This window comes from Chelmon rostratus, chromosome 8 (assembly GCF_017976325.1).
Source record: "Chelmon rostratus isolate fCheRos1 chromosome 8, fCheRos1.pri, whole genome shotgun sequence".
Taxonomy (NCBI): Eukaryota; Metazoa; Chordata; class Actinopteri; order Chaetodontiformes; family Chaetodontidae; genus Chelmon; species Chelmon rostratus.
In genome coordinates, this window is record NC_055665.1 from 17,984,571 (window position 1) to 18,011,024 (window position 26,454).

The 26,454-nt window shown below is 43.7% G+C and overlaps 1 long non-coding RNA gene across 1 annotated transcript in view; it reads right to left on the reverse strand.

The window, feature by feature from the left end:
- Window positions 1–5,996: 5,996 nt before the first annotated feature.
- The window catches only part of LOC121610996, a 59,553-nt gene continuing 39,095 nt past the window's right edge, over window positions 5,997–26,454 (reverse strand). The window contains exons 3-4 of the long non-coding RNA XR_006007059.1: window positions 18,002–18,081; window positions 5,997–6,703 (exon numbers count right to left, since the gene is read on the reverse strand). This is a non-coding gene — a long non-coding RNA (uncharacterized LOC121610996). The remainder of the gene's footprint in view (window positions 6,704–18,001; window positions 18,082–26,454) is intronic.

The following is a 26,454-nucleotide window of genomic DNA, read 5'->3' on the forward strand; positions in this document are numbered from 1 at the left end:
AAAAATACGCAATAATGTTTTTACCCAGAAGACATTTTATTTCAGTTTCTGAATTGTGAGTGGGTAATTTTTCGGGATACGGAACTCAGAAATTCCCACAATGGAACAAAAAAGTCCCGAAATGCAAAGTATCTCATTGTACAGACAGAAAGTTGCAGTATTGCTACTCACAGACCTTTTTCTGGCCACGGCAATTTTGTCATCATGGTACCCTGAGCCCCCCAGCTCCCAATACAACATGGATGTACAGAATAAGCACAGACACAATGTTATTCTATTATGTTAAAAGATATAGAAATATTAAGTGCAATTACACAGTCCCATTCTCATCATTTAGAATAAGAGCCAACAGGCGCTCAGATTTAGGGATAAATATTTGACTTCAAATCAGCAACTAATACAATTAAATATAATATAGTATTTCTTTCATTTCATTGAAAATTAAAATGAGCTCAAGGGCAAACAAAAGCAGAGCAAAAAAAAAAGGGCTGCAGGCATTTTAATGGGACATGTGAGGCTGCTGTTGATGTGGGGAGAGAAAGCAGGTCAAACTCCGCTGACAGGCGGGTCCTTGTCTTGTTTTCATGAATACCGGCAATGAGAGAGCCGCGTCTCACATATGTGGTGTTGGGAACGCACAGTACCACAGCGGATGCACTGTTGGACATTGATGGATTTCTGTCTCCTACGAGCAACCAAAACCTGTCCGATAAGGCGTCAGCTGACTAGTGTTGAGTGGTCTGATTAGAGTTTTGTTGGTGGGCTCAGATTCCATGGCACCCACTTCAGGAACCACTGGAGTAAAGTGTGTATTATAGGGAATAGTGAATGAGAGAATGAGTCAGACACAGCCTAGGTACTAAATGGATGATAACAGTATATGTTATTCTGCCCTAACAGGTGCAACAAAGCCGACTGACGGGTGAGGGAGATGTCTGATGGAAAGGCAGACACAGTTTATTAAGATATCTGCTCTTTTGAAAAAAAAAGGTATCAGTTTGATTAGACGCTACTACACAGTTACAAATGTATGTAAATTGAGTTTAAAGGGTCAGTTCACCCAAATTACTAATAAATCATATTATGTTTATGTTTATGTTTGTGTATGTCTCCTCATGTAGAGTCATGGGGACATGACTCTACATTAGAACATTACAATTTACACCTCGCTGTCTGTGGCATTCATTGCAACTCATTTTGAAGCCAAAAGAGAGTTCCTGTGAAAACTATTGACAGCATGGTATGTGAGTTATAAACAGGACCCTGCCTCTGCAAAGAGACGCTGCTTTTGAATGTATTCAATATAACTTTTCGGTGCATTCACCTACATATTGGAGTGGATGGCAGAAATCACAGAGATGGATACCTCAAACCTGAGCAGTAAGAGAAAGATTGAAGGTAAATAATAATGAAGATTTGATGTAATGGCTGAACTGAAATTCGACAGTTTTTGTACACTAGCAGCACCACCTCTGCTTTAAGTGCTGCTCATAAACAAAATCCTTTCACACATTGCTATTATGATCATAAAGGTTGTAAATCTACCGTACTGTCCAATTACGTGCAGCTTTTAAACAGTGTCAGTGTGTTGTGTTTGTGAGAGGCCGTGTAACAGTGTAATAACTCTGTCCCCTGTAAGACGGCCAGGGAGGCTGTGTTTAAATGAGACGGTTCTGCTACATTAGCTTCATAACACCATAATCCTTTCTCCATAAACCATTACATGCGCCGCAACATTTCTGATTTATGGGGGGTAGAGAATCAATGGGAAAAAATTAATGCTTGCAAAACGTCCCTGGGACAATATTGAGCAGATTTTAATTGTGATTTCATTCAAGTGGCTGTTAGCCAGATGATGAATGGGAGCTAACCTTCCACTCTGCCACGCACTGGGGGGAGTCTTTAATATGACAATTAAGTGTCTGTCCTTTACATTTTATTGTATCCCTCTCTCTCTATCTTGTGGTCTACTCTGTCTTCCCTCCCTTTTTTTTGTACCTCCCACCCACTCTCCTTTTCCTCTTTCTATCTTTCTCTTCACATCACTTCATCTGTACAGTGCGGCTTTCGCGCAGATTAAATTGAGACTCGAGTTTTCTCCATCTCGGAGCACTTACTTATGTTTTATGACACGCACTAAGTCAATTTTATGTTGTTATTGATTTTTTTTCCCGCCTTCTTCTTATTACCCTCTTGCTTAAATCGACACAAACCATTTTGCCTTTTTTCTTCCCACTCTTGTCTCGCGGTGACCGTAAGTGTACGACCAAGACAGAGAAAATCATCTACGAGGGGGCGAGGTGTGCGTTTGTGTCAAAGCTTAAATAGTGTGGTTCACCCAGAGAAAATCAGAGACTGATGAAAAATGAAAAGGTATGACCAGAAGGTGGCAGGTTAAACTTGGAAGTTCCACTTATCAAAACTTCTTGCATGATTCGAACCAATCTTTCAACAGATTCAGATTTTGTTGAACTGTCTACTTCTGCACCTGACAGGATAAAGGTTTTCATCTTTTGTCTTTTAGTGAAGGTGGAGGACATCACCCACCCAGCCCAAATTGTGGCCCCAAGAGGGAAAATAAACCTTTCCCTTCACTCATAAAGCACAGTGTTGGCTCCAAATACTTTCATAGAAAGTAATTGTCTTCGTGAGTTGTTTTCATTAGGTTGCTCAAAGAAAGAAAACGTGGTTTGGAGGGATTTTTAATTTCACCTTCATCATTAGGAGTGACAATGCCTCTGGCATAATGCAAGCGGTCTCTTCTGACTGCGTGTTTATTCACAAGTGTCTCTGCAAACTGAGCCAAAAGGACTGAAGGCCAAAATTTTCAATGATTGTATAAAGCATTACAGGATGGAACTGAATAGAAATGAACAAAATTGAGTGGAAAAAAATAAGTTTATATAGGCAGCAAACAATAGCATAAATTATCCACCTGCCCTTCAGACTGCATTCCCAATGTTTTTGCTCTCTATCGCTGGCATTTTCCCCTCCGGTTTTAAATATTCCCACTGTTTACCTCCTCTTAAAGAAGCCTTCTTTGGATCCCTCTGAATTTTACACCAATCTCTATGCTGACATTTTTATTGGAAATTTTGGAAAAAAAAAATGTTTCCATTCATCGTCCTGTGGGTCCACCAAGTGCAGGGAAAGGCATTGGTGTTGGGTGCGTTGCAAGCTGGACAGCGTACAAAGGCATGCTGACCCTCGGCGCCACCTCTCTGCAGTACCAACTAGATACAGTTGTACTCAAACTCCCGAAGACGGGCTGGACTTTTCCTTTTTCCAGATGTGCCTAGGGTGAGAGGCGGGTGTAGGGATACTCATGAGCCCCTTGCTGAGTTGGAGAATGAGTGTGTAGCCTCTGACTGAGAGGAAGGCTCTATGTTTTTGAACTTCTGTGCTAGTCATGGATGTCATGAACACCAAATTTGACCATAAAGTGCTTCATAAATTTACTCTGTACCAGAACTCAGACAATGATCAACTCATCAGTCATATCAACAGATCTGTGGTTGTTTGACACTCAGGTGAAGAGAGATACAGAGCTATCAACTGATCACCACCCAGTGAGGAGTTGGATCAGATGGTGTTGGAGGCTGCCGGACAGACCTGGTAAACAGAACATCTGGCGGAGGCCCCTGCCTGCGAGGTCTTTGACTCTCATCTCTGAAGGAATTTCTTGTGCATCGAATTGAGTGGAGCACGTTCAAAGCCTTTGCTGTGGAGGCAGCTGTTGGGAGTGGTGGTCAGGAGGTTGTCAGGGCCTGTTGTGGCGGATCTGCTGGTGGACTGGCTTGGTTCGGGCCAGGGGTCTCCTAAAGCAGCAGACAGGTACATGGAGGCCAGAGGGGCTATGACTTCGGTGGTTGCCGAACCAGTTAGAATAACTTTCAGTTGGTCTTGAGGAAGTTCTGGCATCAAGTCCCCGAATAACCAAAGTGAGATCTTTAAGTGAGAGAGCATGCTGGAGGGATTATATATTTTATTAGGCCTAGGAATGCCTCAGAATGCTCCTGCAATCCATTCCTGGATAAGCGGAAGAAAAAGGATGGAAAGCCATCATATTTTTGAAAAATGTCAATCTTGTTTCCGTTCTCTACACAGCACTGTGATTACTCTGATCACTAATGACTTACGGCTTGCCGCTGACACAGGGTTGCATTCCATTTGAATTCTTGTTGACCACGGCTCAGCCTTTGACACAGTGGACCACATTGTCTTAATCAAGCGCTGGAATTGTTCATCTCCTATCAGTCAAACAGGTCCTTCTCTGTTACACTTGGAGATGCCTCCTCTTCTTGAGTCTCTTTTTTGGGGTCCCCCAGTTGTCTGTTCCCCCCTTTACTTTATTTACCATGTACATGCTACTCCTCCTACTCATCCATAGCTAGGAGGTTTTATTATAAAGCACTTTGTAACTTTATTTTACATTAGATTAGGTTAGACAAGACTTTATTGATCTCACAATGGAGAAATTCACTCTTACAGAAGCTCAGAAGCTATTATTATACAGAAGCTTATTATTGTTACAATCAATTGGAAGCAAATATCAACAATGACACCAAACAATATTTAACGTCAATCTTTTTATTTGAACTTCTTTGAACAGTACCTCTATTTACACTTCCTTTCCAGTTTACTGATGCATTGCTTTAAGCAGAACTAACTGCTAAGAGCAGGGGGTTAAATGTAATAAGAGCTGGCTTGATCTCAATCAATTTGTCCCTGTCTGCTGGCAGGTGCCCAGGCTTTGCTGTGCCCCACTCCCCAGTGTTGGCTCCATCAGGACTCCCAGCAAAGAGCTAAGCAGCAGCATCAATGTGACCATTTAGAGTGCGATCTGTGCAGATGCAGTAGGAAGGTCAGGCCATTGTGCCGGCCTCCTCCCCCTTGCCTTTCACTTCACCCTCTAGGACGCCATCCACATCAAAGTTGTTATTGAGGCCCCTCAATCGGAAATCCCGGTTTGGCAGGGAAGTGAAGTCTTTAAGAAAAGAATGAGGGCCTTGACCCAACATGGGCGACTAAATCGGCCCGCCGACAGCCAAGAGGAAGATTAATACTCATAGGGCCTCTTTACACCTGGTGTTAACAAGCATGTCATATCTGGGCTGGACTGTGTTTACACCTGACCTTAAAATGCATTTCCAGTAGAATCAAGTTTTGTTTTTATCCATAAAGGCAATTCTGATTCATATGTATGCTATTATCAATTTTCCGGAAACAACAATTTATTGATTCTCTATTGTTGTGTTTATGGTCCTGTGGTGTCTGGACCCTCTTTAAAATACATTTTTTTATTACCTTTATACTTACTAATATTTTTTTCACATTTTGTAAGAATTGCTTATAAACATGATTGTGAACTAACAACGCGTTTTAGAGGTCTGTCATAGAAAATGATGCATTAATTCTGTTTAGGGTCTCAGGGTCTGCAGTTGTAAAACATGGTTTAATATGATGGATTTGCATAAGCTCTTTATCTGTGATTGGCAGTGAAAGTACTGTTTATGCAGAACTACCCGTCCCAAATAATTCTATTTGGACTGCTGTTATTGGAGTTTACTACAGCTTGTTGAGGTCTAACAGGGAGTTTAACCCCTCTGGGGTCTAATTGACCTCAAACATAACTAATGTTATGTTCCCACTTTTGAGGCACTGGCACCTGAGTCATTTTTCAAGGCTCGGTGTAGTCTGATAGACTTGTATGGACAGCCATTCTCACCCCCAACACATCACAGTATGTAGTACAAAGAGCAAGAAAAGTACAGGACCCAGGAGACCGGGGTTTGTGTCCTGCATGAAACCAAAAGTTTTACTTTGCAAGTTAAATAACATAATGTATGTAAGTGAGTAACACATAGCTAATGCACTTGTTTTTAGCCAAACCGTCATCCAAAACCGTTTCACAATGTTAACCACACATTCATTATTGTTCCCAGCAAGCTTTATTTTGAAAGTTTAACCCAAAGTTGCTAACTGGACATTGCATATTTATCATTGCTAACTGCAGGCCTCTGCATATTGACAGATGACACTAATGGGGTACCCAGTGCCTTACAATGTGACGCCATGGGGTCCTAACCAAGCGTCCATATGTGATGAGTTGGGAGTGAGAATGTATGGTTTTTTCCTGGAAAAAACTGGAAGATACAAACCCTGCTCCAACTAACATGTAATCTATATTTATTCATTCAAAACTCATATTATATAAAACATGGAATATCTTATCTTATTTGATATAATAGCAGTGGGGTCTGTGGGACAAAACACAAGTGCTAGAACTTTTATTTTAAGTGTGATTAGCACAAATGAAAAAGCAGAAAAAAGCCCAAATCTTACAGGGTTTAACATCTTGCTCATGCAAAAGTACTCAAAACAGCAGCACCTGATGATGTTTCTCAGGCACTAAAAATCAAACTTTCTTTAACAAGTTATTTTATTAAAGCTAAGTCTGTCAAATAACTAACTCCCATGTTTTCCCATAACACTTAGTTATTATGGACAAATCTGATGTCTTATGTCTGACCACATCTGTAGGTGGTTTTGGTGATTACATTTCCAAAGTTTCTTGTGTACATTTACAGCTCGATTTGATGCACTGTGTCTGATCATAGTCCCATCAGCATGTTAAAGGGTGCCATGGTGTTCCAGTTCACCATCTGAGAGGGAAGAGGACACCACATCATCTCTGTCATCTCTGAAAGAGAAAGCAGGGGGAAAAAATGGAGGCAGATTGAGGAGGAGATGTAGCAGATAGTGGCATGTATGAGTTCTTTCCTCTTGCTCTCTCCCTCTGTTTCAGCTCATGCGGAAAGGCTTTTCAAATTATGATGTGGATTGACGTGCAGCAGCTGTCCCCTCTCCTGGGTCCTGTCCGTCACCTCACCGGTCACCGCTGACAGCACTATGATGGATTAGGAATTGTCATCCAGGACGCTTGTCACTTGTTTACAAGTCAGCCATCCCTCATCTCTCACCACAGGCCTTATAATCTGGCCGACACTCCTCCAACCCCACCCCCCGCTGCCAGACACGCTATACAAGACAACACCATACATTACAACAGCTTTTTTTTTTCTTCCCCCTAACCTCTCTCTCTCTCCCCCTCCTACATCCCTGGGCTGAACACAGTCAACACATTTAATGCATTAATATATGTGTTGTGTTCGCCAATCTCCCAGGGACTGGGGCGATCTTCTCCTGTCAACCTCTACCCCTGAGAACTGACTGGGTTTTCTACAAACATCCCAGTGGGAGAGGGAGGGAGGCTCAGATCTAACCTGCATTATGTTATTTGAACAAAGGCGCTTTTAAATCTGTTGCCCAAAACTATGGACAACAAATTCTCTATCAGTTAAACCTCTACCTTTGTGCGGTGATGGTAAATAAAACTCTAAATAATCCATAACCTCTCGTTGGTTATAATCAGGTAATTAAGTATTCAGACTACCATGAACACACTCCTAAAAATACTGTCCTAAGTTAGGTCTACCCTTTTCTACTTCTAGTAAATTAATGCTAAAATGATAAGCAGTTAATTGATTTATTGAATATCTACAATAAAGGTGAAGTGATTTGAACTCATTTATCAAGTGAAAGTGACAAAAAGCACAATTTTCAGCTTCCTTTATGTACAATTGTCTGCTTTTTGTATCATTTTGAATTGAATGACTTTGGATTTTGGACTATCTGTTGGCTAAAACAAGTGAATTTAAAGACGTCACCTGGGGCTCTCAGTTTTTTCTGATGTTTTGCAGACAAAATGGTTCTTTAATAATTTAACAATAATTGACAAATTGATTGATAAACAAATGCTGTAAGAATTTTTAAAACTGTATTATGCATTTTGTGGACAAACAGACACTTTTTACTCATCGGCGTCTTTGCTGTGTGCGCTGATTTGAACCGGTTTTCACAGTTTGAAGCAAAGACAGTCAAATCAAGCTCAGAAGCTTTCAGAACCACCGGTGTCGAGCCCGTCTCTCAGAAATATGGAGGGAGGAAGCCCCGCAGAGCGGACTTTGATCTCTCTGCAGCATCTCTCAGTCTGGGGCCTGCTGTGGGAATGTGTGAGTTTATGCTCCCTCTGCAGGCGCAGTCCAAACTGGAAGACGAGCTAACCAGCCTGCCTCTCTAGCTTGGACTCGGCCCTGCCAGCTGTGATCCTGCAGAGAGGATGAGTGGATGCCATCTACCCTGCACTGCTTAGACCCTCCCTGTGCTCCCAGTGTGGCCCTTGAGAGAGGCCATAATCTTCTCCTATCTGCCTTAATGGTTCCCTCTGTGGATGCCGAGATGGCAGGCCCGGGAGTGGGGGCGGCACGCTGAATCCTACCACGAGCATATTGTCATTAAATTAAAAATTTCCAAACACTCCCTTGCTCGTGGCATAACCGCCGCCGTGAGAGCGATCATAATTGGCTCTGAAAACATGCATAATTGCCTTCAGCTGGCGTTCTTTTACAGTTGACATTGTTGAGGCAGCGGCGGGGTGATTGGTGAATTGAATATGCAGCTTGTTTCACAATGGCAGTCGTAATTGAAATATGGTACGTGTGAGTGGAAGATTACATTAAAGCTCCTTGATAATCACCTGACAGGGGAGTCATTGAATCGACAATCTGCCGTGGAGTTTCGGGGAGCGGGCCAGAGCGAACAGGCCGAGGGAGGAGGGGAGGGAGGAGGGCGCGTGGGGTGGGGGTAAAGGAAGGCATCAGGCAGAATAGGAAGGAAAAAAAACAAAAAAGCTCTTGGCTGGCTCACTTATTCAGAGCAGTCCCGGATTGCCAGCCTGGCATTCCTGGGCTCATTCTATCACCACATTTCTCCCGCTCGCTCCCACCCTCCCTATTCTCTCTTAGATGCTCACCCCTCCACTGCTTTGAGTACACCACTTCCCCTTTAAGAGCTAACAGATGGCTATCCATTGCTGTTGCATTTTATCCTCATTTGCATTCATATTTTTATTGCTTTTTTTTTCCACAATGGCAAAACAGCTCTTTTCTAGTCAACACTGGCTTACAAGACTGTAAGGCATCTCTTTAGTGGTCGTAACACAATTCAAATGGCATATTCGTGTTTTGATCTCTCTGAAACTTCCTCACACCGTTTGTTTGTTTTTTTTTTTCTCTGACAGCCCTTTCACTTCCTCAGCCTAATAGACGGCAGGAAGGGAAGTGTTATTTCACAACAGCGTTGGGCACATTACTGGGAAACTGACAGAAAATGCACTAAAGAAAGGAAGAGATGCTCACATTCATCCCGTCCTCCTGCGCGCATGCTGGCCATCAGTGCTGTTGTTGTTGCTGAGGTAAAAAACCTTGCAGGTGCCTCCTCTCCTTAATCTATCTCTCCCCTCGCCATTATCTTATATTTGGGTATAAACACACAGACTGTGCAACCCGATAATATGCAATTAAAAACAAAGATCATTAAAAAGTTATTGGTGTCTGCCTAATTACTATAACTTTACCCCCCCTTATAATGAGCGTGCATGGGTATTGATTCGAAGCAAATCTCCCTTTCCTCCTGGAAAAAAGCAGGTAGTTACTTTGTGTTAAATCATTAATATAGTAATGATTTTTCCAGAACACTCTCAATTAAGACCAGAGCAGAAAATGACCCAGGGGAGTTGAAGCTCACGCTCTTAAAAGTGTGATGTTCCAAATATATCCCAGCTTCTCTCACCAGAGAATATGGATAGGGCCGAGCCGTGTCTCTGAATCATTTAAAGCGGCGCTTGTTGATTAGGATGTGTGTAAATGTGTTTCTGTGTTAAAGGTCTGCACCCTTAATGTAATACAGTATGTACTAATACACTGCGCTGCATACGCTGTGCGTGAATACAAGGTGGTGCAGTTTGACCTCCAGTAGGTGATGAAGAAAAAGTCTGCCAGGGTGGAAAATGGATGAGAAACACTCATATAAAAGAAAGACAGAGAAATAATTCCATTAATTTAGCTGTAAATGAAAAGAGTGTATACTACAACCTCAACTAAAGGTTGAATAATGACCAAATTTACTTTATGATGAAGAATCAGATCAGTTAAATGTATTCTGTAAATAACAAAATCAAAGGTTTGATCCGAGGGAAGCGGATTTGAGTGCTGGTTGTTTACTAGTCCCAAAGTACCAACCTGTGGGCCATTTGGGGAAATTCAGAGACGTCTGGTGAGAGAAAATTTCCTCAAGCAAATCGTAATGTTTAACCATACAAAAGATTTTCTCGGCCCTTGGTTCGGATGTGAGTGGATACGTTTGCCGAGAAGGTGCTCTGTGCTTTGTCTTGTAGTGGCGCTTCACGTTGCCACTCAACGGTTGCTACGGTCCCGGACGTGAGACGTGCTGGTTTTGACCTGCCCCCGGGAAGAACCGCCACGTGAGAGTCGGCCCGGTCTTGATTAAAAGCTCTGTTTTCGGTTTCCTTCTCTCTTTTTAGAGCACACTACGTGAAACAACTTGTCTCATCTCTCCCCTGTGTGTTTGTGTGTGTCTGTCTAACTCGCTGACTCCAGGTGTAATGCTTATCTGAACGCACTGATTTGATTGGCTGGGTAGCATGGTGTGAGCTGATTTACAAGGCATGCGATTGGTCTGTGGGCCGCTAAACCGGTGCTATGATGGTTAGAAATAGAAACACTCCCGTTAAATTTAATAATTCAAAATAAGTAATTAGTTACGGGTCCAGGTCTAGATAGGATGGCTTCTGGGTTGGGACCTGGACTGCTGTCCACCTATTAGTGACCTCGGGGGGGGATGCAGAGAGATGGCAGGTTAGTTGCAGATATGACAGACTTCCTGTCCAGTTTTCAGGTTTGCATGTGTCAACTCTTTTGCCTTTGAAATTCAAATTCTGCTACTCTGTGATCTCTGAGCCCACCCCCGCGACCCATCTGAGCCCCTCCCCCACTCGATTGTCCCCCAAACGCTCAAACAATTACATCATTTGTCCGGCTATTATCTCAACACCTGCAAGAAAATCTGTCTCAATTTTCCCCTCTGCTTCTGATCTGGTCTCCCACACGTCTTCCCCTGTGGCCCCACTGAGACGCTGGTTTGGCCCCAAGCAGCCTCTGTCTGGAGGCTCCCGGGCACTGCCATCCCACCATGCATTGAGCCATGCCAAGAGCCTGTGCCAGTTCACACCCCTTTAGCACCGAATACTTGTCGTGACCCTGCCTTTTCTTTTCTTTTGTGCTCCTTTGAGGCCTCGGTGCCAAACACACACAGGGCTCAAGTAGCGATATACAAAAAAACATCTCTCTCTCCTTCCTTTCACTCGGACTCATAATATTCACTTAGTGAGGACCAGGAGGGGTTGGAACAAAGAGATCTTTGGGGTTGAGCAGTGATTCGTTATAGTCTCCATAACCACAGTTTACGGCAGCTTTCTTTTGAAACGCTTGACATTTTACTTCCTATTCCTTAGATATAGTCGGCGGGTACAGTGCGTCATCTTTGTTTGACTTTATCACACGTAAAGAGCCGTTTTCACTCAGTTTAATGTCATCGCCTAGGCAACCAGCAGGTTTTTGGCAACAACGCAGAAACGACCAATTTGTCAACGGAATGTGTGAAGTGTCAATATGAATCCATCCAACCCCTCTGGACCCCATTCAGGACATAATTTTTCATATGCATATGAGAATTTTTGGTGTATTACTTTCTCACACTTTCTTTTACAGACAGTGACAGATTAGAAAGGGGCTCCAGCTCAGGGGTCCAGGGGAGTGGGCGGGGAGGTGAAGGCTGAGAGCTGTTTTGTGGGAGGAAGCAGTTGGTTGACCAATAGTTGCATGAATACATTTCAGCTCTGTTTTGTACAGTCGGCACTCAAAGCCTCTTGGGGTGTTGCTCCCGGGGTTTCTGAATTGGTCTCCAGCAAAATGAGACTGTGGTTTGATACTGCAGGTCTCCTTGAGCAGTTCAGAAGAGCCAGACTCTTTTGGTTTTATTATTTCTCATGTCACAGTATGTGAAAACATAGTGTGTGCATTAGAGTAGGGTGTGCATGAAAATATGGGACAAATCGTGTCCCTTGATTCATTAAGGGACAGTGCAAACTACTTTTCAATATGGAACAGTCCCATATTATACAGATGGGGTGGCAAATTCAGAGGAAATGTCACGGTTTGAATCCAAGCACAGATTTAGGATTTCAGCTTGAAAAAATGAAAAACAAATGACTAAACTAACCTAATGATGAAGTCCAGGCAGTAAAAACGCTAACTAAAGCAACAACAGCAGATCTTCACCCTGCTGGGGCCTTGGGATCATGTCAAATGGGGATCCATGACCTGTAATGATTTTTTTTTTTACTTGAGGCTCCGTGACATGAAAATGCTGGAGCTGTACATACTTATGATGGCCGAAGAGCAGCGTGTCACAGCGTGGCATTTATGTTCATGTGACATTATCAAAATGCTCATATGACAGCGCACCAATTATGAATCCTGACGAGATGACACCGGAAAACATTTTGCACCTCCACTCTCGCTGACATGACCTTTTACTCTGATCCCGCGTTCCTCTGCTGATGTCCCCTCCTGTGCGTTTTTTTTTTCTTTTTTTTATGATTTCTATTCATAGCCTCCATCCCAAAGTAAATCCCATTGGGTGGATGCTTTGTCGGGGAAGCTTGTGAACGTTTTCGCCGCGCTGCTGTTATTTATTGCCCGCTGACAGGGCCATGAATTCTGGGCCAAAGTGAAACTCATATTGTTATCAAAAGCATAAAATTCCTATCACTTTAGGTGTCAGAGCAGAGACAAGAAAATGAAACAGGTACTCATAAAGGCAGCGGGTGTCATAAATCAGCCGGAGGGGCCCGAGCAAAAGAGACGCTTGATTAAATAAGGGGAATTAGGTATTTTTGCAAAAGCGGGAAATAACATTGATCTATGCCCCTGTCAGCGGCGAGGCTTGACACTATTGTGTATTGTTTATTTTTCTTGTGTATTTATAGGACGTCAGTCTCCCTCTGACTGAATGATATGAGTGAGAGAAAACCCAGCCCCCTTTGCTGCCATGTGCTCCGCTGCTCGAAACCAAGGACAGACTTAGTCAGGATCTGAGTTTACCTTCTCTGGTTTCCTCAGCAATCAAAGCACCAACCATGTCCTGTCGCTTTGTTTAGCAGGACATATGTGAAATGAGCCAATAGGACTACAGTTTTTCCTACAGCGCCATAGGCATCCAGGGGCAATTTAAGGTCAGTCAGGGGTGAGACACTTCACTGGTTTATACCAGTGTGCAATCAAATTTCATTGCGTTTTCCAGAAAATCACTTTCGTGAAGTCGTTTCTATTTTTCTGCGTCTCAGATATCTGTTTAATAAGGAGAAGTCTTGTTGTTAGAAAAATGCAATGAATCTCCACACTCGCAAATTCTAACACAGCGAACAATCCTTTGCTTGTGTGGCCTGTTTTCACTGCTGCCTCGTATACTCCCTGCACAATCTGTACCAAGAGTTTGCAAAAGTCCAACAGATAAGATTTACAATTTACTCCAAAACCTCACACGTACGGCAAATACTGCACTGATTTTACACATCAGAGGCTGTTTAAAGGTCCGGAGGCGGCTACAGAAGAGCGATGTCACTTGAGGCCTCGTTTCTGCTTAAGGCTAGCGGCTCAGGACTACATTAGTGCGACTGCTGTAGTTGTAACACACCTGAATTGCTGGCTGAAGTGTCGGCAGCTGAGTTGCATTGTGAATAATGTAGGCGCCAGATTTCAGCAAGGATAAGGAATTCATTTAATAAAACAAGCAACAATATCTGTGGGTCTGCTGTGTTGATTTTTAGCTTTATTTGCCCGTTATGATTCTGATAGTCCATCAGAAATATGACTTATTGTCAGTGAAATATCTCTCTAAAAGCAAATTTCCAGGTTGTTCTCCCTAAATGTATAATTTCAGTAACGTCCCCCACAATGATTTGGAGGTGTCTGAATGGCTGATGGGATCAGTGAACTCTGGAGAGTGGGGTGACGACCTTCCACCCCATCCATCACCTAGTGATGGACATGGGAAGCTGGTCCCTGACAGGTTGGGGGGTGTTTGGGGGTGGAGGGTACACATGGGGTTAAGGATAGGGCCAGAGAGGGATCTCGGTTGCGGCAGTATGGTGACTTGAAGAACAAGGGGGAGGTGGATGGAGAGAAGTGTGGCCAGGATTGAGGTCAGGGATATATGATTGGGGTATTAGATGGACCACAGCTAGCCGGGTTAAATGTTTGCGTGGGGGACAAAGATGGATTATCTGACTGTTTTTGCATGTCTTCTGTGTGACAAACAGACAAAAGTGCATTTGGTCATCTTTCTTTCTTCAGCTTTTTTACAGTACAGGACACGGACACCACATCACTAATTTAGGTACAGTTCCCCGACTGACATTTGTGAAACAGCAACCCAGACCAATACAAATGATGAATCTGGTAATCAGGAGCAGTGTCACTCCATTCTCCAAATCTCGCCGAGGTGTAATGAGTCTCTGAGGGCCACTTGTTTCTTACTCCCACTGAAACGAGGACCAACGTCATCAATCTTCAGAATGGCTGAAGTGGAGCTGACTTCTATCTGAAGGTGCTCCTCTTTGTTGATTCCTTCTTGGGTGTTCGGTGGAAAGCCCACGTTCCTGTCGCACGCTGAGAGAGCGTGCGCACGAGAGAGGGCGGGGTGCGGTAGCACGCTGTGCGGACAATGAACAGCAAACCTCTGGCTGACACGGCCAGCATTGAGTGAAACCATGCCGGGAAGCGAGGATGTAGCGCACACACACACTCACAAATGTTAGTGTAGAATGGGTTCAGTGACATTTGACCCCGCGACCCAAACGCCTGTCAACACCATATACTACCATCATTTTGTGCATGACAGTGTGATCATGTTTTCCTCTGTCTGACCTAAATGCAGTCATGTCTAGACGCTTCGTTCTGCTGCTGCCATTGGTTATATTGTGCACCTCATGTCAAAAGTTTGCTTTTTCAGGAAGTTAAACAAGACTCCTTCCCCTCTCCTTTCAGACAGTAGCTTCATGCTTGGCATAGTGAAAACAGGAACAGACCAGGGGTGAACTGCCCAGTTCACTCTCACTCATAAATCTGAGGTTTCGCTGCTAATTCTTTACACGCTGTTTTTTTTTTTTTCATTTTTAACTGCAGTAATTTGTTATTTTTCTATAGGTGTTGTTTTGTCAAAGCTTGTGTCTTTGCATACCCTGACACAAATAAGGATGCTTAATGCCAAGATGACACTAAATCTTATTCTGTAAATAAGGATAAGCTTTTGTTACAGCCTGAAAAACAACAGGGATTGACACAGATACTGCATATTATAATCTTCTTGAAGATTTACTCTGATTGATCCTGTTGTTTCTGACTTTCTTCTGTTCATCAAAATATTTGTGCAAAAGCACTGCATATGTCTTTATAATGTGTGGGGGCGTGTGATCTGTTGCTGCCAGTTATGGTGTGGACTAGGGGGGGGGGGACAACAAGCTGCCCTTGCTTGTCTTCTGCTGGCCAGGGCCTCAGTGGGATGGGCAGTTTGTGAAAATGACAGGACATGCCAACAAATTGCATCACTTCTGCCTCTGTGGCCGAGGACAATGGGCCACCATATGCTGAAGTGGGGAAATGAATGGATCTCATTTGTGCTGGCACCCCGAGCCCCCTCTCCCCCCGACCCTGCTGGGGCCTCCGTGGCAGCGAGGCCGACACAGACAGACGAGGCCACCCTCTGCCACGCCGCCGTGCTGCTGTCCACCACAGGACACCATAAGCCAACTCCAAATGACACATTCTTAGATTAGTTATGGATTTGTTGGCGTATGGGAACTAATAACAAAAGAATAATTCAATATTCTGGGAGCTTTTCAGTCAGTAGGGCTGAGATGAATTTTTTTTAAACAAAATTTTACACAAACTGTACTTTATAGATGTTTGGTATGATTGGAAGAAAAATGTGATAATAACATACGGTGCATCATGTAAAATAATACATATTTACACATGTACATATGTTCTTCATAGCTGAATAGACAGGACGCGTCTGTAAAAGCAGCTCATGTGCAAGTTTGTGTTTGTCTGTCTTTATTTGTGTGTGTGTGTGTGTGTGTGTGTGTGTGTGTGTGCAGGTCTGGGATGATAGCAGATGATTAAGGAGTGGCTGCTCTGTTGACATGAGATACTAATGAGGATGAAATGAGAAGGTCAGGGCTCGTCTCCAGGAGGGGGACACCCCCTCCTCCCATCACCATTGCCACCACAATGCCCCCCCCCTTCTCTCCTTGTACCCCCTGGTTGCCTCCCTCCACAGGATGGACGGCTAATCCCCCTCTTAATCGGCACACACCAGCACACACACTTGTATACAGACACGCACAGACGCAAGCACACACGTATACGCCGAGGCGCCTCTGATCAGGCACTCTGCATCTTCATAATAGAGGTAATTAGCAGCTAAACAAGGCTAGCTCAGCATTATGATTAGCACCTCTTTTTGAGTGCACTCTCAATCTGACCAGCCTGGCCTCGGCTGTCAATCTATTCTGCTCTGCACTGCCAGTACAGCAGACATTGAAATGTTTATTATAGATTAGATTAATGCCATATAGTTTATCAGAATATTCTTATGTGAAAAATCTTTTATTTCAGTCATTAATGTTTAATTTTCTTTAAAGTCCAATTAGCCTGGAGAATGTGTAAGTGAGCAACTGATGGTGACAACCCAAAAACACTCGAAATATCTCCTTTTAAAACCCACAAAAGTCCAATACAAAGGCACATGCAATACTGAGTAATGTCCAGGTGTCATTTTTATTCAAAAACATGTTCACGTTTCTCGGATATTGTGCCATCTTAAACTTAAATGGTTTGTAATTTTGTTTCTCAGAGGCTTTTCCCCTAAGGGATTAACAGAGAGAAAGGGGCTGGCCGTATCATGCCTGCAACACAAACACATAGCAAGCAAAATGAGAAACAAAGTGCACTTAAACGTCTTTAGAGTGATGTTCTCTTATTTCAGGTGATAGCTGCGCAGGTCACGTCACTTATCGCCAAAATAATGGCTGACTTATGCAGCGAAGGGGGAATGTAATGATAGGATATTCAGACAAAGGTAGGAGTGGTGGCCGTCCAGCGGTGCAGCAAAGCGACCTGTGTGAGTGCAGTGGAGCTCTTATTAATGGAGGTGTGAGGGGCTCTATCAGCACAGTGAACTGCTGACCCCGACAAGGGGAAGGAAGTACTCGGCCAGCTGCACGCCATTTTTCATCTCTCTGATGGACCTCAAAAGAGAGACACGGAGGGGGAGAGAGAGGGTGGGGGGGCAGGAAAGAGAGAGAGAGAGAGAGAGAGAGGCGGGTCCAATAATAAAAAGAAGTTGGCCCTGTGAAGTGTGGCGAAGTGTTGGATGGAGGCCCCCTAAGCCGTGACCTCTGTGATTTTAAAGACCGTCTAGCTCACCTCGTTAATCAAAGGCTGATTCGTATCATAGTGACCCCCCCCCCGCCCAAAAAAACCCCACCTCAGCCAGGTCCTTATTGCACTTTGTCATTTTTCACAGGAGGTTCATGGGAAGACAAGGATCCTCAGGTTGCCACACAGTTCAAGAGATGAAATGTTGGGGGAGGTGTGTGTTTGACTTTTGCCTGTGTTCTTGTGCGTTTGCATCAATGAAAGCAGGAGATCAAGATCATGGCCCGTGTAAAGATGACACATATGCTTAATGGTGCATTATATCAGCGCTCATTAAAGAGGAACTCGATTTCACACATCAGAGTCTGTTTACGGGTCTTCAGAGTGCACTACTGCATATACAGCAATCTCCTAAACAGCCTAAACGAGCAGGAGATATGATTTGTAATAAACAAGGAAACTGTCTGTAATTTTACTCTTGCGTGAATCTGCCATGTTTGTAATTTGTAATGTAAAAATTCCTGCGCAAATGACCTACCGCGTGTCAGTGAAACAGAAGTTCTAATTATAGAACTCACGTGCAAATTGGGGTTGAGGAGTAATGTGTTTTTGGCATGCGATTTCCTGTCCTCCTGGGCGTCAGATTTTCCTCTTCCTCCTGCAAAGAAGAATGGAGGCAGTTGCAGAATTTGTTGAGAACGGTTTTGAAAGCAGCAATCAGCGAGCTTTGCTTTGCTTAATCAGGAAGTGACAAATTGTCAAATCTTCCGCAAATATATTTATGGATCATAAAAAACAAAGTTACTCAAGTTTGCATGCCCGCTCTCTGCAACTGAAACCCAAACATGCTCTAACTTCATAAACGTGCCGCATATTAAGTGTTGCTTCAGTCCAGTGTGATTGCTCTGTTTGATCAGGAGCGAGGGGAAGAGAGAGTGCGAGAGAGAGGGAGAGGAAAAATGAGCCTGCCAGTGGTTAATTGAGCATACAGATTCCTAATGTGTCAGGCGGTGGCCTCGCAGATGAGGGATGGCACTTTTTTACGATGCATCTTCCTTTGTTTCCTCTTTAAGGCTAATGAAGTCGGCCTTCCAGTCGCCACCTGGGCCAGACACTCAGACACCAGAGACACTCTCACATCCCATTCACAACGTCTAACAGCGAGTCATCATCTACGACACCCCCCTCACCACCACCACCACCACCTCCCTGAGCCAACCCAAAGACAAACACACACACATGCAATGACACGCAGGCCCAAATGCATGCGCACATACTGTAAACGATTGTGCACGCACGTACGCGCAAGTTGGGTTATTAGCTGGACGTTTGTGATAAACTCACACTCTGGGCTCATGTTTACAGCATATTCATTATCAAAGCCGCAGACCTGTTTATTTTTACTGTCTCAAAACAGCAAGCATCCATTATCCAAAGATTTTTTTTTTTTTTTTTTTGTCTCTCTGGCTTGTCTTTTTTTCCTACATGCCTTTAGGTCACCCACTAATGAGCTTAACACTGAGGAAACGTGGAAGCGATTAGACGAGGCTTGGCTGTTTGAGCAACGGGGTGATGATATTGTTCCTTATGATTACACGCGTTTATATCAAGAGAAACAAGAGGAGAGCTAGAGGGTCCGCGGCTTTTCGCACTCTAGTTCTAGCTGGGTGACTTCACGCGGGTTCTCCTGCGTGCGAGCAACTAGTGAGCGACGATCACTGCTGGCTGGCAGCCTCGCGCTCCCTCCTTATCCTTGTTCTGCTTTGTCAAGGTGAGCCCGAACCTCATTCAGCGCCGCTGTCTCTTTTGCCGCGGCAGCTCAGGCCAAGTAGTTCTGGTCAACCAAACATGTTCAAGGTGCTCCGCGACCATATGTTTGCTCATTGGGGAGCGGAGCGGGGAAGGGCCGGATTCTGTGACCTTCACCCAGGTTGAGCACTGAATACTCCAGGCTCCGCTCGCTTGGGTTCATGCCAGGTGAGCACAGTAGTCGAGAGGCCCAGACATGCGACCGGAGCCCGGCAAGCATTTGACGGCTGCGGACACACAGAAGGTGGAGAATGAGAGCGGGTGGAAAACTGGTTCTCTGCGGAGTTCAAGTTTGTCCAAACTCGTGTTTAGTGGGTAGCAGAATATTCTAAACCATCAGACAGTGCACAAGTTTCCACACACAGCAGAATTCAAATATTTTGAACAGATTCATTGTGAAGAGACAAAGAATTTTAATGCCATATATACATGCCACTAATAGCTACTGCTCTGTTGGAAAACAGACTCGTTGCGACATGATATGGCGTGCATGGCACACGCCGTTCTGTGCGTTTCCGTTACTGTAAACTCAAATCCAACTTGCATTTTGACTTGTTTCATTCAATGATTCCCTATTTAGCAATATTCAGCAGTGCGGCACAAATGCCTCCAGCAGTAGCGACAGTTCCCTGTTTTAGTTCTCTGGGGTTGTAGGCAAAAGTTTTGTGGTTTTACAAGCACTCTGTCAGGATTATAATAATCATCAGTGCCTTTTAGTTTCAGTTTTAACACTTTCACATTCAGAGTCAGGGCCAAACCTAAAAATATATGAAAGTTTAAAAATGCAATATTCGACTGTGTCGTCTTAAAATAAAATACTATGTTTCACATTTTGAACAGAAATATATCAAATAAATATAAATAAAAATATAAATAAATACAAAACCATACATAATTTATGAACACTGTTTTTGATACCTTCATGTAAACGCTTCTATATACAATTTTTCTACTTTTTCTACACTTTTAATTTCAGTTCAAGCTTTAAAAGTTAAGTCGTTCGGTTTCATTGTTCCCCAGTAGATTCCCCTGACTTTATTTGAATGAATTGTTTAGTTTTCACCTCTTTTAACATACACTCCGTCTTGAATTATAGCATCTGTATGGGGGCAAAATAAACAGCAGATTAAACTCAAACTGATAACTCAAAATGTCTGCGTAGTCCAGCCGACGAGGGATCGTTCTGGGGAGGGAAAGGGCTGAAGGAAAGCGCCATTACTCTCCGGATAATTTAAACATGTGTTGGCATTTATCTTGGTGGTCCATGTCCGAACACTAATGACAAACTCTTGTTATTAGTGGACTGAATCAAAGCCAAAGGCATGCCCACCCAAAACTTAATCCGTTAATGTTCCCCACTCTCTAATTTGGTATTACGAAAAAATACACTACATGCATATGTACAGTAGTTCTTCAAAGTAGTGTAAATACAGAGTAACACAACACAAAGTGGACGTGGTTGTTTTTTTATCTTCCTCTTTCTCCCCCTGTCTCTCTCTTCTTCTCTCTCTCTCTCTCTCTGTACCAGTCCTCCGCCATCAAACTTTATTTTCGTGGGAAGATTAAATATTTCTGCTTGAGAACACCCTTTAAACTATGAAATGACTGCTGTCACTGACGGACAGACCCCCCCTTGTACGCACACACACCACGCTCCCTTGATTTTGGATGGATAGATGGTTGTAGAGAGGAGGATGGTGGGGCGGTGGTGGTGGTGGGGGGGGAGTTGGGGCTGAAATATATAATCTCCTGAAAAGAATGAGGCCCTCTGGGATTTTCTCAAAGTGGCCCCTCTTTGCGGGGCTGGAGGAGAGTGGGTGAGTGCTGGTGGTGTGGGTGAGGGGGGGCTACAACATGGCCACTCCACACTGTAACCTGAGCCAGAAGGGGGCCAATCTGTCAAATAATTAGCTGTTGCCCAGCACAAAGGTTTTATTTGCAGGAATTTCATCGAGGCAGGATTGAATAATATGCCTGTGTATTGTGCGGGGTCATGGGAACATCATCTCTTACTGGTGGGCCATAAAAGATGGCTAAATGATAATGAGAAAAGGCTCCGGTAATTCAGTTCCTCGAGCGTCGGTTTCCATCCCTCCCCCCGTCTCTCCTCCTTTCTCTCCCCCTCTTTCTTTCCTTTCTCTCTGCTCGGCTAATTGCGGAACTCCATGTTGATGCTGAAGTGATTTTATTCAGCGCGCAGGAAAACACACGCTGATTTGTGATTCAAACAACAGATAATCACATTTTTCCACCCGTTTGCCATTCGGTATGGAATTCATGAATGAACACTCGCTTTTTAAATTGTGCAACTAGCAGTGAAAAGTGATTCATGGATAAATAAATTAAGTATGAAAGAAGAAAGAAGCGGGCACAGAAAGAAAGAAACATTTTTTCAACAGATCCTACCAAAGATTTTACTATAACACCTTTAATATTTATTGATCGCTAAGCCATAAATGAATAGATAATCAGCAGCATGTGCCTCCCACTCCCAAACCCACTGGCTCAGTTGTCTTTTTGGATGTTGACCTCTGACCTCTGCGAGCAGCCAACCAGGAAGTGGATAGTGTTAAAAGGGATTGATTGGTTTGTGGTCTATAGATGATTGTTTATATCATTCCATACTGGAGGTTTGACCTGTGCTGACCCCTCTGTGGACCAATCTGCTGAGATCCATGACCTGCATCCATTTGCAACAGTGCTAATTAGCTTTGACGGGCCTCGGTTTTGGGTCGGGGTTGTAAAATGAAGCCCTGCCGTGCCCTGATTGAAGAAAGACGCAGCGCGGCTACTCCACTTCATGCCTACCATTTCCTCCTGCCGAATGTCAAACACATTAAACTTAATGTACCAGCAATTCTTACTCAATTATTTGTATGTTGTTGAGGTGTGCGCGCGCGTGTGTTTATGTGCGTGTCTGGTGGCCCTAAATGGTGTTCATATGTCAGTGTATGTTCAGCTGTCTAAGCACACTCAAGCATGCTGGTGTTTACATGTACGAGGGGGATGAAGTGGGAGAGGCAGAGTTTGCCGTTTCGCTGGTATGTCCGTGTGGGACGAGGTTACACATCCTGCAACACATTGCAGAGGGATGAGGAAACTTGCTTTTAAGTAAAATAATTGGATTATTGCATCCTGTGATCTCGCTAATTATAATGAAAGCAAGCTTACAATTTTCCAATTATTATTCTATGCCGATTCTGTTCCTCTCTAATAAAGAGGAGCACTGATGCAAAACAAAATGCCAGGACTCCATTTCCTGCCTGTGCCTTAGAGCTATTCAGAGATGAGGGACGTACACACCCTCCAAATATCGCCCCCAACACCCCACAAAAAACATCTGACTGCAGAACATACACAGCTCCCAAAATCGCATGTGATAGTATGCAAATTGTTGCCAGGTGCAGCACTCTTTCTGTAAATAAAATATAAGATGATTTTAAAAGGGGGAATTATTGATCTGCTTTTGAAATGCATGAGATCCAACGTGAAGTTCGCAACATTTATGTCAGTTTGAAAATATTCAAGTCCTAATGTGTGAAATCAAAAGGGCAGTTTGTGTGATTTATTCTCCACCGTGTCCTTGGTTACCAGGCATCAAAACGACATGAGTCACTGAGTCTGCCTCTGACAAATCATTGTATTCAATCTCCTCCCCTCGCAGTATCTTCCACTCTCTCCCGGCTCCTCCTCCTCTACATGCACACACACACGCACGTGCACACACACACACACCCTCGTGCCTCTCAGTATCAGTCACTCATACGTCTCTCTGCCCTGCCTGTCAGTCTTCCACCAAATTCCCTGGATCACAGTACATCTGACAGTATTTCATCTTGGATTTGAGGATAAGTGAGAGGATTTCAGTTCAAGCTCAGAGCTTAGCATAAAAACGTCGCTCAGTGTGAAAAGCTAAGGGTTTACACAATGTGGGATCCCCCCCCAACCTTTTTTTTCCTCCTATGTCGCTCCCTCACTCTCTCTCTCTCCTTCCCCTTTTTGCAGGCTTTTGTTGATTTAGCTGTGAGTGGCTGCCTGACACAACATTGGCTAACTCCTCAAGGAGCTAAATACAGCTAACCCCGTTGCATAGTTATTCTATCACTGGACTCCGAGGGGAACACAAAAAGGATGTATTTTAATTAAGCAAAACCCAGGGGCTTCAGCATTACTATAACCACATGAAAGTGGAGAGAGTGAGATGAGGAAAACAGTGAGGATGGAGAGAAATTGTAATGTTTGAAGCGGCGCTGCATGATGCACCCGGTTAATGTGTGGTAATTGGAAAATAATGCGTATTCTTGTATTGACTGCTGTGTTTGGACGCTTATAGAACTTTGATGGACAGGGGGATCGGTGATATTTTGTGCACTCTGTCTCAGTGCACATCAATGCTGAACAACACCAACTGGCCATAATGCATGTCCCAAATCAATGGAGCCAACATGTTGTCAAATAAGACCAAAACTAACCATGATCTGATCATGCTAGCAGGTGTTAACAGTGCAGACAACGTTCGAAACCAAAACCATATCAGCGTCTCTAATCTCTCCATTTGGCTCGGTAAGGTTCTTCTGTAATGGAGCCTTTTTTCATTTTTGGGTCTCTAGTGTAAAACAAAGCAGAAGATTTCCAATCAGACAACACACACACAGTAAAATACAGTGCAATGGCTGACATAAACTGCCAGTCTTCTTGGTTATGATCCAATTTACATATAATTATAGTAATTATACTAATGCCTTCAAATTTCTCTTATTATGGTTTATTTTCATGTGACAGCGTATTGAGTGTGTCTCTGTGTGTGTGGCGCATTTTCCTGCAGCATACATGTCTAGCAGATTCTAATAACAGGTGAAGGGTTAGAGTGGACCCCCCTACACACACACACACACTCACACACACAAATCTGCAGCATAGGTTAACCCTGGAAATAAAGAAATAAAGGCATTACATGGAGAACCTGAGGAGAATCTTGAATGCCAGTTGGCGGTAGGAAAGATGGATTGCCTGAATTCTCCACCAATCACCAAACAACACATTGGCTGCAGCATTGATTGATGAAGTATTTAAGTCGTCAATCTCGCATCACCTGCTTTTCTTGTCCACCCTCCACCCGCCCCCACCCAGCCCAAAATGGCAGCAGAAAAGCTGCGCTGTGTCTGCAGATCGGATGAACCCTGACCGACGGGGAACTTTGCAGCCTTTGGGATCATAATTGTAAGAAGCTTGTGACGAGGCTGAATACAAAGTCGGACAAATAAGACCAAAAAGTTACAAATAAGACCAAAAAGTTACAAATGTGCAAATCTGGCAAGCAGATTGTACATTTGTTACAACCTGTTCGCCACAGAGAGGTGAGGGGAAGGCTTTCATGAGGTTCAGAGGTTTGGCATGGAGTCTCTGCATGTGCATTAATGCCGTCATTGTGCAAACTGCACATTACACCTCCACTGCCATCCTCGCACTCCTTTGTGATATGCCTCAGTGTATATAACTCAGCCCAATGCTATTGATTACAAATCATGATTAACAATAATTATATTGACAGAAATGGAACATTAGCCCTCACCTCTGACCCTATTTGCAGACCTCTTTGTACTCTATGATGTATTCAATATCATAATCATGCTTGAGTACACTTGGTTTGAAAAAAAAAAGGGGGGGGGATCAATGAAACTGCGTCCATAAGCAGAGAGAAAACATCACACCTGCAGATATTGTGTTGACAGTGCATTGGAGAGCAAACACAGAGACGCTGTCCTCTTGGACTTATGCTGAAGAGGCCATTGATCCACCGGTTAACCTATTCTCCTGCATCAGTACAGCAGCAAGCCGTCAGAGGAAAGCCACCTCCCCCCACCCCGGCCATTGTTTCCCTCCACTAATATGATACCCCCTGAAGGTTCTCCACAGACCTCATTTCTAATCAATGCATGTGGTTGGTGGGATCATCCTGTCTCTGCAAATTAATGACTTCACTTTTTTCTGTGGTTTCATTCCATTGATTTGTTTTATTAGCCCATTGATCCTCGCACACTCTCCTCCTCAACCCATCCTCTGCCTCACCAAACCCCAACCCTCGGCTTCCTCTCTGTTTATCAATATGAGAGCTGATGGCATCAATTCTGCAAAAAAAAAAAAAAAAGCGCTTCCTTGGTCAACCGGTGACAGGAAAAGAAATATACATGCGGGAGTGGGGAATGGTGCATACTGATGGGACGAGGCTAACTCTTGTTGTCAAATATGATGTAATTTTTTTTGTGAGAAGGAAAATCACCATTCAAACTGCTTAGTCCTCTTATGTCACTTTATTTTCTTTATTTAACACTTATATCTCTAAGATGTAATGCAAGAAAAGCTCAGCATTTTTCACGTTCTCTGTGTGTCGCAAATATGAATATCCAGGCTAAAGTAATCTGGTTTTATTAGTTTAATACAAGTGTCATGGTCTAAATCACTTAGACGTTCATCTGGTCAGGGCTCGGCGGTCTTATTAACAGCCATATCTAACTCTCTCCCCTATAATTCCCTTTGAGATCTGAACAAAGGGATAGGAAGTACTTTACTCCGACAAGTCAGACTTCACTTCACAGGAGGAATTACAGCTTTTCATTTTCTGTCACTGGAGCGTTTTAGCGAGGTGCCCCACTAGCATAACGATGTTCTTTCTCTCTTGTTTTATGACTTGAGCCATGCACAAAGAGTTGATTCACGGTAATTACATGTGAAAACGCAAATGCCGATGTGTGTGTGTGTGGGAAGTTTGGAGTACGCTCGCTGAGAGATACTCGCAAAAGTACACACGCTGGATATCCTGATGCTGAAAGAAATAGAGAGTCAGACACAAAGACTCAGACCCCGGAGCGAGACAAAAACACACAAAAATCCTTACAGGGAATAAAATTCAAATGTGTGGTTGTTCAGGTTAGTCCCCTGTCCATCAGTGCTTCTGTCTGAATCCATTAGGATAAACACTGTTTGCATTCTCTGCATGACTGCAGTTACACATTGTCCTCCCATGGCCACTGCTGTATTATTCCTGTCCATCAAATAGCGACACATGCCGTCTAAGAAAACAAGCTCAAGTCATACTGGAGGCCGTAAAATGTCTGGCCCCACCCATCCTCCCTCCTCACTGACTCCTCCATCCTCCAATCCTCTCTGCAGCTCTCTGCAGCGCCTCAGTTTGTACTGCGAATCCATGCAATGCAGTTCGATC